This window comes from Schistocerca cancellata, chromosome 9 (assembly GCF_023864275.1).
Source record: "Schistocerca cancellata isolate TAMUIC-IGC-003103 chromosome 9, iqSchCanc2.1, whole genome shotgun sequence".
Lineage (NCBI taxonomy): Eukaryota > Metazoa > Arthropoda > Insecta > Orthoptera > Acrididae > Schistocerca > Schistocerca cancellata.
The window spans coordinates 364,263,959-364,277,700 of record NC_064634.1 but is presented as its reverse complement, the minus strand read 5'-3'; the positions used below and the strand labels follow the sequence as shown (position 1 = coordinate 364,277,700).

At 41.3% G+C, this 13,742-nt stretch overlaps 1 protein-coding gene across 1 annotated transcript in view; it reads left to right on the top strand.

Moving 5' to 3' along the window:
- The window catches only part of LOC126100552 (homeobox protein PKNOX1-like), a 717,569-nt gene that overhangs the window by 174,587 nt on the left and 529,240 nt on the right, over positions 1 to 13,742 (top strand). The window lies entirely within an intron of this gene.

Sequence of the window (13,742 nt, the reverse complement as noted above, 5' to 3'; positions counted from 1 at the left end):
CAGGCGACGTACATGCAAATTTAAAACCTCGGTTCTCGGACTGATGCTGAGACACTGAGACTTTGCCAGCTGACCTGCCCCATCTTGAAGATACGTTTCGTCAAAATGGTTATAGTGAAAGATCGAACATGCGCTGCACTATCAAGCAACTGTACATCGGGTGATAGATGATAATTCTGAGTCTACACCTAAGTCTACTGCCTTTTTGCCTTTCGTAGAAAACTCTTCCAACAAGATCGGTCGTATTTTACGGAAATACTATGTGAAATGTGTTTTCCGACCTCCATCTAAAGTTAGAGCGCTTCTGAGTTCTGTTAAGGATGATCTTGGTCTGCGTAAGGCGGGTGTATATCGCATTCCTTGTAGCTGCGGCATGGCATATACTGGTCAAACTATCAGGACCGTGGAGGTCCGATATACTGAGCATAAACGGCACACACGATTACAGCAGCCAAATAGATGTGCTCTTGCCGAACACTGCTTGGATACTGGTCACCCCATGTTATACAGGGTGTTACAAAAAGGTACGGCCAAACTTTCAGGAAACATTCCTCACACACAAATAAAGAAAAGATGTTATGTGGACATGTGTCCGGAAACGCTTAATTTCCACGTTAGAGCTCATTTTAGTTTGTTCTTCCACCTACGCTCAATGGAGCACGTTATCATGATTTCATACGGGATACTCTACCTGTGCTGCTAGAACATGTGCCTTTACAAGTACGACACAACATGTGGTTCATGTACGATGGAGCTCCTGCACATTTCAGTCGAAGTGTTCGTACTCTTCTCAACAACAGATTCGGTGACCGATGGATTGGTAGAGGCGGACCAATTCCATGGCCTCCACGCTCTCCTGACCTCAACCCTCTTGACTTTCATTTATGGGGACATTTGAAAGCTCTTGTCTACGCAACCTCGGTTCCAAAGGTAGAGACTCTTCGTGCTCGTATTGTGGACGGCTGTAATACAATACGCCTTTTTCCAGGGCTACATCAGCGCATCAGGGATTCCATGCGACGGAGGGTGGATGCATGTATCCTAGCTAACGGAGGACATTTTGAACATTTCCTGTAACAAAGTGTTTGAAGTCACGCTGGTACGTTCTGTTGCTGTGTGTTTCCATTCCATGATTAATGTGATTTGAAGAGAATTAATAAAATGAGCTCTAACATGTAAAGTAAGCGTTTCCGGACACATGTCCACATAACATATTTTCGTTCTTTGTGTGTGAGGAATGTTTCCTGAAAGTTTGGCCGTACCTTTTTGTACCACCCTGTATAATAACACCGAGACATTGGCATGCACGTCCAACATTGCCTTTAGGAGGCAGTTAAGATTAAATTAGCGAGCAACCTCGTTAACAGGGATAGAGGTTTTTGTTTAAACTCGGTGTGCAGTACGACTCTCTCCCGTGTCAAAAAACAGGGGGACAGAGTCAATGCTACCTCACCTGCGAGTTCGTAGTCCCATTATCGATAGCTCTGACTTGGTCATCTTTGGTGGCACTAGTGTTCAATGTTTGTGTTATCTTTCCTGCATTAGTCCGAGAACCGAGGTTTTATATTTGCATGTACGTCGCCTGTCCGTTGCAGTTTGCCTTGAAAATGGCGGGGTGTTCTCCCGCCGAAATATCGGCGGTCGCTGAAAGTGTTACCTGGCTGAATTCCCGGAAGTTATTTGAAAAACTTCGATAAGGTTCTGACTGCTAATACAGTTTGTGCTGCTGGATATGACTAAGACGAAAAGGTCGTCTTTAGCAATGGTTGCAGAGCCGGGGAGCAAAACCGCACTCTGATGAATGAGACATACTTAGGGCATCTAGACAGACCTCTTTCACTCACTGCTGTGTCGGGCAGCGACTGACCCTTACTTGTGGTTGCGACTAGAGCTGTCTATGAAATATCGATGTATCAATATTTTTCCGAAAAGTATCGATAAATATCGGCGATATATTATTTTCCCACTATATCGATATCGAAATGGCAATATCGATTGCCGATGTTTTTATTTTTTATATTTTTTTTCGCAATTTTCTGTAAATATTTGAAATTGTTCTTTTGAAATTGTTGGAGAACTTAGTTTTTCTTTGACTGTGTGAGGCAAGTATCGGTGGCACAAGAAGATCCTTCGTATTTTGTTGATGTCATAAAAGGATTTTATCGTGGTACGCAAATAATAGGCATCTGCATCAGTCACGGAACATGTCAACCCTATAAATTATTCCCTACATTTTCTTAAAATACGAGTATTTACATAGATAATATGAATAGGGAGTGGACGCTCACAGCAAGTCCAGGAATTAAAATAATACGTCAAAGAATGCTGTACGCAACTGTTCATTTGCAGGCCTCTTTTTCCTGCGTCTGCGCACTAAAGTTAGGAATGTATAGTGCGAGAGGACTCACTGCCCTTCCCTATTTTCACTGAAATGATACACCAGAATACACTGTATCTGACGGAAAAATTCTTTGATCACATTAAATGACAAGAAACAATGAATTTCCGCTCACTGCAGCGGTTGCCACGCTAAAACGCACACTGTAAATGGATCCGGTGATATACCTGGAGGCACCCAAACACAGCTACAGGAGTTCCCGACATAGAGCGGATTCTTCTTAACAGGTTAACTTGTCCAGTTGCAAAACGCAGCACTAGATGCCACTACAGGTGAAAGTAACTCTAGATAATAGATGTGTTGAACAAGTGTCTCAGTTGCAACACCTTGGCTGTCACGAATTGGCCATGGTATAGTTCACAAATTCAGTAAGTACCCGACCGTATGTGGTACAATCCGAAGAACATTATCTACGAAAACACGAATGAAATTGCATAAAGTGATGACGGTGCCAGTTTTTCTCTATGGCTCTGATTCTTGGGTATCGGGTACTAAATATCTTGGTAAGATACAGGCATCAGAAATGAGAGTACTGAGATACGTGAAAAATTGCACGAGAGCCGACAGGTTTAAAAATAATGATATGCCGATAAAACTGAATATTTTTAAAACAATATAGAAGCGACGAAAATAAAGAACAGTCGTCTACTCCTTGAAGAAGAAGAAGAAGAAGAAGAAGAAGAAGAAGAAGAAGAAGGTAATGTTAGATGAGAGGCCCTCATGAAACATTGCCGTATCAAGAGCTGTATTGTGCAAAACAGTGCTAGAAGCGTAGCAGAATGCAATTTTAATAGTAGGAATTAGTTACCTCTGTGCACATTGCTGATCGATGGGTTATGGAAGGAGCGACTGCTATAAAAACGTATAAAGACTTGAAAATTTTCTCAATGAAGAATTATTTTGAAGTTCACTCAGTAATTTTTCACGGCGATTCGTTTTATTGATACGTATTAAAAGGTACAGTAAAATAGACAAAATAACCAGTAATGTAGCAACTCGCGTGCCGCCCTAGCCCGCGCTTACCACTACCACCATGCAGCGCTAGTTAGTCGCTGCTGGAATACTGATGTTTTATTGTCCGTGTTAATACAGGTCGACTAAACAAATATTGGATCAATGTGAGTTCACTGTCATGTTAATCAAGCCACTGTAGTACGATTGAGGTTTGTGACGTGGACAGTTATCCTCCAGGAAGATGCTGTCGCCGTCGGGAAAGACATTAAACGTGAGGTGAATGTCTCCCATGGTGCAATATTTTCCACACCGGCCTTCATTCGTGGCGTGAGGCATTTCTCGAGCAGCCGTTGCCGTGGATGGCACCACATCCGGACATGACTATATCTCGTGTAACAAGAAACTTGACTGTCCTACCAGGCGAAAGGTGCCTGTTGATCCACGGTCCAATAACAGTGATCCAATACTTACGGCACTCTTAGTCGATGATGCTGTTGCCTCAACGGGTGATCACTTAGGGCTCGTTTGCTGCAGAGCCACACGTACAACAATGTCTGCCGAACGATGTACTTGGAAAACTTTTACTTCACCCAGCAGTGTACTCAGTTTCAGATTTGCAACAGATCAGCGTCTATCCTACTTCACAGAGCGGGCAAGCCTCCGACCTGTACATTGTGTGATGAGGCGTGGACCTCCAACATCTTAGCGTCTAATCGTGGCGTCATCGTCCTTCAACATTCTCCATAGATGCTCACGACAGTAGCACGCGAACTGCCGAAAAGCTTCGCAATTTCCGAGATGTCCGTTTCCAGACGCCGGGCCATAATAATCTACTCTTTCTTAAAGCCGCAACGTCAGTGGATTTCTCCTTTAGCGGCCATTATTGTTGCTAGAATGAATCTCCATTCACCTCTACTCCGCTTTTTTATTTTCTTTACAGTGTTACGTGCCCGCAACGTTACCAGGCGGCCTTCGATCTCGCGCTGGACAGGGTCATTATGTTCTGGCTCGTCAATGATACTAGCTACATTACTGCAACTAAACAGGACAAAAAATAAAAATAATTAGTATAAGTTCTTAACGTCGGAATAAAATTCGCTCCATATTTGTACTGGAACGTGTATGTCCATTTCGTCATGTATCGTTTAGGGTAAACTGGAGTTTGTCCTGCAAGCGATACCTTCCTTCGTTTTGGTTATTCTCCAGCTTGATACCGACACGTCGAAGTGGGCGTTTGACTTCGTACTGCACGTGTTGTCCGGTTGATTCCTGGTCCGAAGTCTCTTTCTAGCGATGCCACAGCGGGAAAACACCAGATCTAAATTTTCCACTGCGTGGTTATAGGTACGCTCTTAATTCACTGAGGACTGTGTCCAGAAATTTCACATAATATTAGGATGCCTTTTCAAGAAACCCACGACAGATGGAACACAAGAGTTCAGCCAGTTCTGATCTATCCGATGAACCACAAGCACCGCATAAATCTGCGGCTCTCTTTTATGTGGCGCTCTTGTTTAGGAAAAGTAGTCAGTTTCCGATGCGCACAACAAAGCGATTAGGAGACAAGCCTATAATAAGAGGATCTTCGTATAAATAGTGAATTTCCCATTTCTCTAAACTCTTGCGAGGCGATTTCGAAGAGTTGTGGCAACTCCGCTAAAGCGCATGGCGTCGGAGGAGTGATATAAGGGGCAATCAAACGAATACGAGACAGATGGAAAAGAAGTAGGTAAACCATTTATTATTTCAAAAGTAATCGCCACCACAGTTAATACAGCTATCTCACTGTGGGACAAGAGGGTCAATGCCTTCATGGAAAAATGTTTGCGGTGGCCTATGGAACCACGATCTTACCCAGGTGTGCTAGTCTTCGACCGAAGCAAATGCACGGCCACGAACATCTTTATTCTGGGCTTCAAAAATATGGAAATCGCATGGGGAGAGATCGGAACCGTGTGAAGGATGTGTAAGAGCTGCTGAGCGAAACTTAACGCAGCGCAGTCGAAACGACCTTGGCAACATATGGGCCCGCTCACATGTTTCGGACGAAGTGGTGCACGCCTCGGTACAATCATGGCAACGACAAACATTTTTCCATGAAGGCACTGACCTTCTTGACTCGCACTGATAAATGTATTAACAGCTATGGTGAAATAAACATTTTACTTTTTTTTCCATCTGTCACGCTTTCGTTTGACTGCCCCTCGTTGTTGTAGGGCAACTTCGGCAAAAGAAATACTCAGCTATCTAGAATATATGACCTTTGAGAATTTCACTGAACCGTGTGTGCTTCTTTCGGGTCGTTTAACACCACTGTTAATGTTGGCAATAAATTAACAAAAATATTAATTACACGACCTGAATTTACTGGCTCGTGTTTAGTTATTTTACAGTTACTATACCTCGCATTAGCGCTCTTGGTTTTTACTGAAGCTAGACTTCAACTGCTGCGCCTCGCGTTTCCTTGTCCACAATCGATGCGACGCTTACAGCCGCTACTTTCATAGTTAATGACCGGATACGTGAGCGATCAGATCATTAATGACTTCCCCTGTTTTTGAGAAACATTTTACCAAATACTTGTGCTCGAGGGAGGTGATAGCAGATATCTGCGTGATATTCGACGGATTTTTGCAAGTACTGTAGTCTATGCTCTGACTGACGACAAACGATCGATGAAGGTTTGCTTCTAGACCCACACTCTGCAAGCTACTGTGAAGTGCATGGCACGGGGTACTTTCAGTTGTATCAGCTATTTGTGCTGGTTTGACCATTCTGTTCATGTATATTCTATTGATACATTCCGGCTGTGACTCATTGATTTCCTAGTTATGTAAGGTGCACAATTTCACATTTCTGAACATTTACAGCAAGTTGCCATCTTTGTACCACTTGGAAGTCTTATTAGGATCGACTGAATATTTGTACAGCTTTCTTCAGACAGTGTTCCATTGCAGATAACTGCGTCATTAGTGAACAATGTGAGGGTGCTATAATGTTGTCTGCATGGTCATTAACATTACAGCATAAACAGCAAGGATCCCAATACACTTCCCCACCAAGAAATTCTCAATTCAGATACATATTTCGCGTAATACCCCATACGATCGTACTTCGATAAAAAGCGTTATGCTTGGTATTGCGTTAAATGCTTTTCCAAAGTCAAGAAGCATTGCATCTACTGGACTGCCTTGATCCACTGCTTTCAAGATGACATGTGAGAAAAGTGCAAGTTGGGTTTCACATGATCGAGGCCTCGTTGTTTTCAGAATCCACGCTGGTTGGTATGGAGGGGGTAATCTGTTAGGGATACCTTATTACATTTGAGTTCAGAATACATTCTAAGACCCTACTTTATGGATTTAAAGCTCAGTGAGGATGGGAATGTATTGTCCACTCTCCACAGATATGTTGACTTTGCTGATAAATGCGAGCACGGATATGGATATCCGCAATAATACTTTATGGCTAAAAGTAGTGAACAGTGGCAATATTACGATTGTGGTCTATTTTTGCGTTACAGGTGCTCGATAGCTACTATTATTTAAGTCATTATTACAACGTGCACGACTAATCTCGTAATTTTGGCATGAATGCGTAATCTCACTGGTACGGTAGAGCGTTGTTAATATCTGCAAGTGCTAAACATGGCGATCTTCCTGTTTTTCCTCATAATTATACTTGCATCCTACTCTGTCGTGCCAGCAGCAGCTTTATATCTGACGTTCTCTATTTCGTTTACATTAATAGAGGTAACTTACGTAATTACTGAAAACTGCCAGCTGTTCTTCGACCTCCATCCAGTAGAATCTTCGCTTCGTGATCTGACCCCTGTTTGTGTATCACACACGACATAAATGACGTTCGGTGCAAAATTAGTGGTGCCATCAATTTATATTTATTTACATGTACGCTGTGTAATGGTTATTACGTTGAGAAATGTAGGACGTTAACATGATTCAGTATTTTGATGAATTAACGTACAATTGACAAACGAACTACGTTATAGATATTTGACAGTACGCAATATGCATCGACAGATTGTAACAACTGGATTTGACTTCCCCATTTGCGGAAGTGTTCTGTAGAAGATTTTGCAAAATCGGTTTCAGTGATTTCGGTAGGAAATATTGAGAATACACAGACAGCAAGAACCTTTATTGAATGATTAAACGATTGCAGAACAATCACTGGAAACAGTTACTCCCATAAAATACTTAAGAATATGCCTGTGGAGCGATTTGAAGGCGAACGACCACTTAAAATTAATCGTGATGACAGTTGCCAGACTGAGCGTTATTAGAAGAATCCTCAGGAAATGTAGTCCTCTCACAAAGGCGGTAGATTACAAAACACTCGTTCAACCAATGCTTGAATAACGCTCGTCAGTTTGGGATCCGCACCGGATAAGATTGATGAGGGAAATAGAAAAGATCCAAAGAAGAGCAGCGCGTTTCGTTAAAGGTTCAGTTAGCGCGAAAGCATCAAACTCCAATGGCAGACATTGCAGGAGAGGCGTTCTGCATCATGGTATGGCCTACCGTTAAAATTCCGAGGGCTTTGGTGCCTAGAAGAGTCAAGCAAGAAAAGACCATGAACATAAAATTAGTGTGTTTCGAACCACAGCAATCGTTCTTCCCGCGAACTATGTGCGAATGAAACAGGAAGAAGAGAAAGTGACAATGTTATGCAAAGTGCACTCCGCCACACACCGTAAGATGGCTTGAGGAGTATAGAAGTGGATGTGGAATTATGACAGGTAGTTGTAACTTTAGGAACGTATCAAGAATACAACAGATCATGTTGTATTAAAATATGGTTGGTTAGTTAGTTACTTGTTGTAGATTATCCGAAAGATTCATATATCGAAACGCTGTGGCAAGACTCAGTTTGCGGGATATAACTCTATGGACATATTATTTTTCTAGTCCTGCTCATGCAACCACACTTAAAATTAAGGTGTGGTTTTTCCAAGCTACCAGTATTTAAATAAAAATGTCTGCAAACATGAGTAACTTAGAAGCAAATATCCTTGGAGTAGTGAAGCAACGTAAAACACTTAATAAAAGCAAGTCTTCCGGTCCAGACTATACCAATTAGGTTCCTTTCAGAGTATTCTGATGCAACAGCTACATAATCAACAATCATAAACAGTTGCTCGCGGTTAAAGGCGCTACAGTCTGGAACCGCACGACCGCTACGGTCGCAGGTTCGAATCCTGCCTCGGGCATGGATGTGTGTGATGTCCTTAGGTTAGTTAGGTTTAAGTAGTTCTAAGTTCTTGGGGACTTATGACCACAGCAGTTGAGTCCCATAGTGCTCAGAGCCATTTTTGAAGTTGCTCGCTTGTCGAAAGATCCGTACCCAAAGACTGGAAAGTTGGCCAGGTCACACCAATATTCAAGAAAGGTAATCCACTAAGTTACAGACCCATATGAACATCGTCGATATGCAGCAGGATTTTGGAACATACACTGTGTTCGAACATTATGGATTACCTGGAAGAGAACGGTCTATTGACACAAAAAATGTTCAAATGTATGTGAATTTCTAAGGACCAAACTGCTGAGGTCATCGGTCCCTAGACTTACACACTACTTAAACTAATATACGCTACGAACAACGCACACACACCCATGCCCGAGGGAGGACTCGAACCTATGGCGGGAGGGGTCGCGCGATCCATGACATGTCGCCTCTAACCGCGCGGCATTAAAACACACTCAACACGGATTTAGAAAACATTGTTCCTCTGAAACACAACTAGCTCTTCACTCGCACAAAGTGTTGAGTGCTGCTGACAAAGGATTTCAAACTGATTTCGTATTTCTAGATTCCCAAAAGGTTTTGACACTTTAACCTTATAAATAAAAAACTGAACTGCTTCACTGAAACTACGGAATGTAATTTTTGTGTCTCTTTACCACACAACCGGTTTGTTGTGAAATTGTGTGCTTGTGGAATAACATCTCAATTACGTTACTGGACTCGTGATTTCCTGTCAGAGACGTCACAGTTCGTAGTAATTGACGGAAAGTCATCGAGTAAAACATAAATGATTTCTGGCGGTCCCCAGGGTAGTGTTATAGGCAGTCTGCTGTGCCTTACCTATATAAACGATTTAGGAGACAGTCTGAGCAGCCGCCTTAAGTTGTTTGCGGGACGCTATCGTTTATCGTCTAGTATATTGATCAAAATAATTGCAAAACGATTTAGAAACGATATCTGTGTGGTGTGAAACTTGGCAATTGACCGTAAATAATGAAAAGTGTGAGGTCATCCAAATGAGTGCTAAACGAAATCCGTTAAACTTCGTTACACGATGAATCAGTCAAAGCTAAAAGCAATAAATTCAAGTAAATACCTCGGAATTACAATGACGAACAATTTAAATTGGAAAGAACACATCGAAAACGTTGTGGGGGAAGGCAAACCAAAGACTGCGATTTATTGGCAAAATACTTACAAAAAGCAACAGGTTTACTAAACAGACTGCCCGCACTACGCTTGTCCCCCCCTCTTTTGAAGTACTGCTGCGTGATCTGGGATTCTCACCAGATGGCATTAACGGACTACATCGAGAAAGTTCAAAGAAGAGCAGCACGTTTTGTAGTATCGCGAAATAGGGAGAAAGTGTCACGAACATGATACAGGATTTGGGGTGGACATAATTAAAACAAAGGCGTTTTTCGTTGGGGTGAATCTTCTCACGAAATTTCAACCACAAATTTTCTCTCCTGAATGCGAAAATATTTTAGTGACACCGACAAACAATGGGAGAAACGATCATCATAATAAAATAAGGGGAAATCAGAGCTCGCGTGGAAGAATATAGGTGGTCGTTTTTTCTGTGCGCTGTTCGAGAGTTGAATAATAGAGAATTATTGTGAAAGTGGTTCGATGAATCATCTGACAGGCACTTTACGTGTGATGTAGATGTAGATAGAATAAAAGGAGTGGTCCAGAAGAAATGATTTTAAGGTAGGTTTAAAAGTTGTTTAGCTACCTGTCAGATATTCATGGTTATTAGACAAATAATAAAAAAAAAATTAGTTGCTGCGTATTGGTCTCCCTTCTGAGGCACTGACGGTTTTAATAAAGAATAATAAATGTCATTTTTCCTTCTGGTGTTGTTGGTATGGACATCACTATTCTTCTAAAATTGTAATGGATTGTTTATGACAAATTTCAGTGACGAAAATATGTTTTGTGATGGCGCAGTTAAAATGCCAAACTCCTAACGATCACGGATGAACACCACATATTATTGTTACTTCTCGCTTTCGTGTCATCAATACTTGCTTGAACATAATCAACCCATTAGTCTGTGGAATGCAAATTACGAATTCCGGCTTCAGCATAAGAACATTCAGACCAGGCGCAAGCGTAGTGTCAGAGTGCCATCGCGGCCGACGAGTTGAAGTGATTTATAAGATTTTATTAAAAAGCTTGAGGAGAGCGAATTGCATAAACATAAATACAGACATTAAATTCATTTCACCTAGGGGACAAATCCACCACACCAAAATTATAGACGCGCAGCATGTTTAACTCAAAATGATAATGTGAGGAGTGTTTTGTGATCGTGAATGCACCTGTGAGATGTGTAAAATTTACTTTGAAGGCATAAACTAATGTAACAACGAAAACAATTAATTTTTGATAATATCACAACGAAAATAATCAATTTAAAGACATTAAGGAAGATGGTTGAGGTGTGTCATCTGACTGTTTGAGGAACTGACACTTGTGTTCGTGCCACTTCGTAGTAATTGAGTATTCATATATTGACCGAAGGAAACGAGACAATTCATGGTATTCCACATTTGTCGTGACACATTACACATTCTTCGGCATTAGCTTCGCAAAGAGTTGCTTCTTACTAGCCATCAGGGCGCATCATGTACTAGAAATCCGATCTGATAGATTATCTACGCAGTTCAAATAGAAATATAAACTTAAAATTGTCCACAGACATATATGTAAACACTTAAATCAAGCTTCTTAGATCTCATCCCCAGTACTACTATTGTCATGTGCTTCATTGGCCGTGGCGTCCGTAAATAATAGTTAGAAAAGGCCAGTGACACTGGAAGTTTTAGATGGTGCCGCAGGCGTGTTCAAGTGGCTTTGATGATTAAGACGACTGCTCACGATAAGTAGGACATCAGTGTGTCACAAGTTTTGGTATCACAATTGATAAATTTGTCCATGTTTGCTGTCTTACTGGCGGAGAAGAATAGCGAAAGAAATATTTCTTACATTATCACTTAAACATAAACATACCAGACAATTTATAATCATTGATTAAAATTCTTCGTGTGCTTGTGTAGGACTAAAATCCAGACTCTACAGAACAGCTTCTACTTCTTCCATATTCTGGTCATTTACATGTGCATAAGAGATATGTATATGCCCCAGGAAATTTGTTGAAACAGAATAAATGCCATGATTGCATCACTTTGCAGTTAGAATTCCATATATGGGGTTCTTCACATGCATCATCATCAGCAGCAGCAGCAGCAGTAGCATGCGGATTTGTGTGTTTGTGTTTGTGTGTGTGTGTGTGTGTGTGTGTGTGTGTGTGTGTGTGTGTGTGTAGGGTTCATATTCTTTTTCAGTACTGCGTACCATTCCTTTAGTCTTTCTCTTGTTTATTCAAATTCCATAATGTTTACAGCAAATCCTTTCCATTTTGCTGAGGACCTTCTCTAGATCATCTTTCGTCTCCATGACCACAGCAATATCATCTGCGTATCGCAGAGTGACTATTTTCTGTCATTAATTTTGATCTCCAGTAGTTTCGCGAACTTGGTCCATAGCTTCCTGGATTGAATGTAAGACGAGCGAAAACACTTCCTTATCTCACACCTATTGTAATTTTTGCTGCTCATTCTTTTTGAAAAGTCGTAATAAGAGCCAGTTCTTTCTCTAGAAGCTGGGTATCATCAGCATTTTTTCTATTTTAGACCTGTTCTCCGAAGTCTTTTGCCATATAACATTATCAGATGCCTTTTCCAGGTCCACAGAGACAACATAAGTAGATTTGTTTTTCTGTAATTACTTTGTGATAAGAAGCTTCAGTGCTCGAAACGCCTCTCTTGTTTTTAATCTCCTCCTGAATCCAAACCGAGCTTAAAAGAAACGTTCATGCACGTGGTATAGGGCGTAAGATTCAGTACTGCTCATATTTCGTATCTGTGTACCTGTCGGCGTATTCAGGAAATATAAAGATACGCGAGATTATTTTAATTATTTGTATTACGGGGGCGGACTGCTTCAAATTGCGGCCTCAAACAAACAGACGCCAGGGTCGCGAATGCTAGTCATATGTTGCATTGTAATTTACATCTGCTATCAGAAAAGAAGGGGCGCAGCGTTATTCTATTATCGGGAAGAGCTTTGGGTTATACGTGACCTGCGTTGACACAAGTACTCCGTAAACCAATGTACAATACGTGGTGTGCTACTAATTATCCACTCCCATCTCATTCGTGTACTGAGCGAAGGAAACACTAGCGTCGTTAAACCTCAATACGAGTGGTAGATCTATCTTAGTTTTATACTCGCTAAGCGAGTTACACGATTGAGGTAGAATAATTGTGGTGGTAGCGGTTCTGCGAATTTACCCAGTAGCATGATAATAGCATTGCCCTTCTTCCAGCAGTTTGTTAGGTTCCTAATGGATTGTTATCACATTTTCGGGTGGGCTGAAAAAAATTTCTGTTATGATTGTAATAGCGCATCTCATTATCTCTCTGAAGATCTTCATCCTGCCAATTCCCTAACGGCAGCGAACATCGGAGTTGTATTATAGAATAAGACACAGTAGCATGCACGCCTGTGCGTCTGAAGTACATCTTACATCAACTGCAAGCAGCTGTTTTCCACTACAAATAAATATTGGGCGCATGCTTGGACTAACATTTTATCTCAAAATTTCTATACTTCCGCTGTAGTTAATACAAATTCGCGCTGTCGAATACTCCTACAGAAAACTATCGTACGATATCGAAAACCAAGTTTGTAACTGAAATCTAAAGTCACTACCAGATAGGACGTAGCATATTGTTGCTAACGGATATTCATAGTTAGGTATAAAAGAATATGCATGCAAAGCTATTTTAAGTGGAACGATCACGTAAAATTAATTGTAGGATGGTTAGATATCGGACAGGTTCATTTGAAGAATCGTGATGAAGTGTAGTTCACACACGAAATGTGCAATTTAGAAAACTGTCTGGGACCAGTACCAGATCAAACTGATAGAGGAAATAGACGAGATCGAAGAAGAACAGCGCATTTCGTGAGAGGTGCGTTTAGTAAGCGCGAAAGAGTCACAAAGATGTTCAACCAATCCCAGTGGCAGATGTGCTACAAGAGAGGCGTT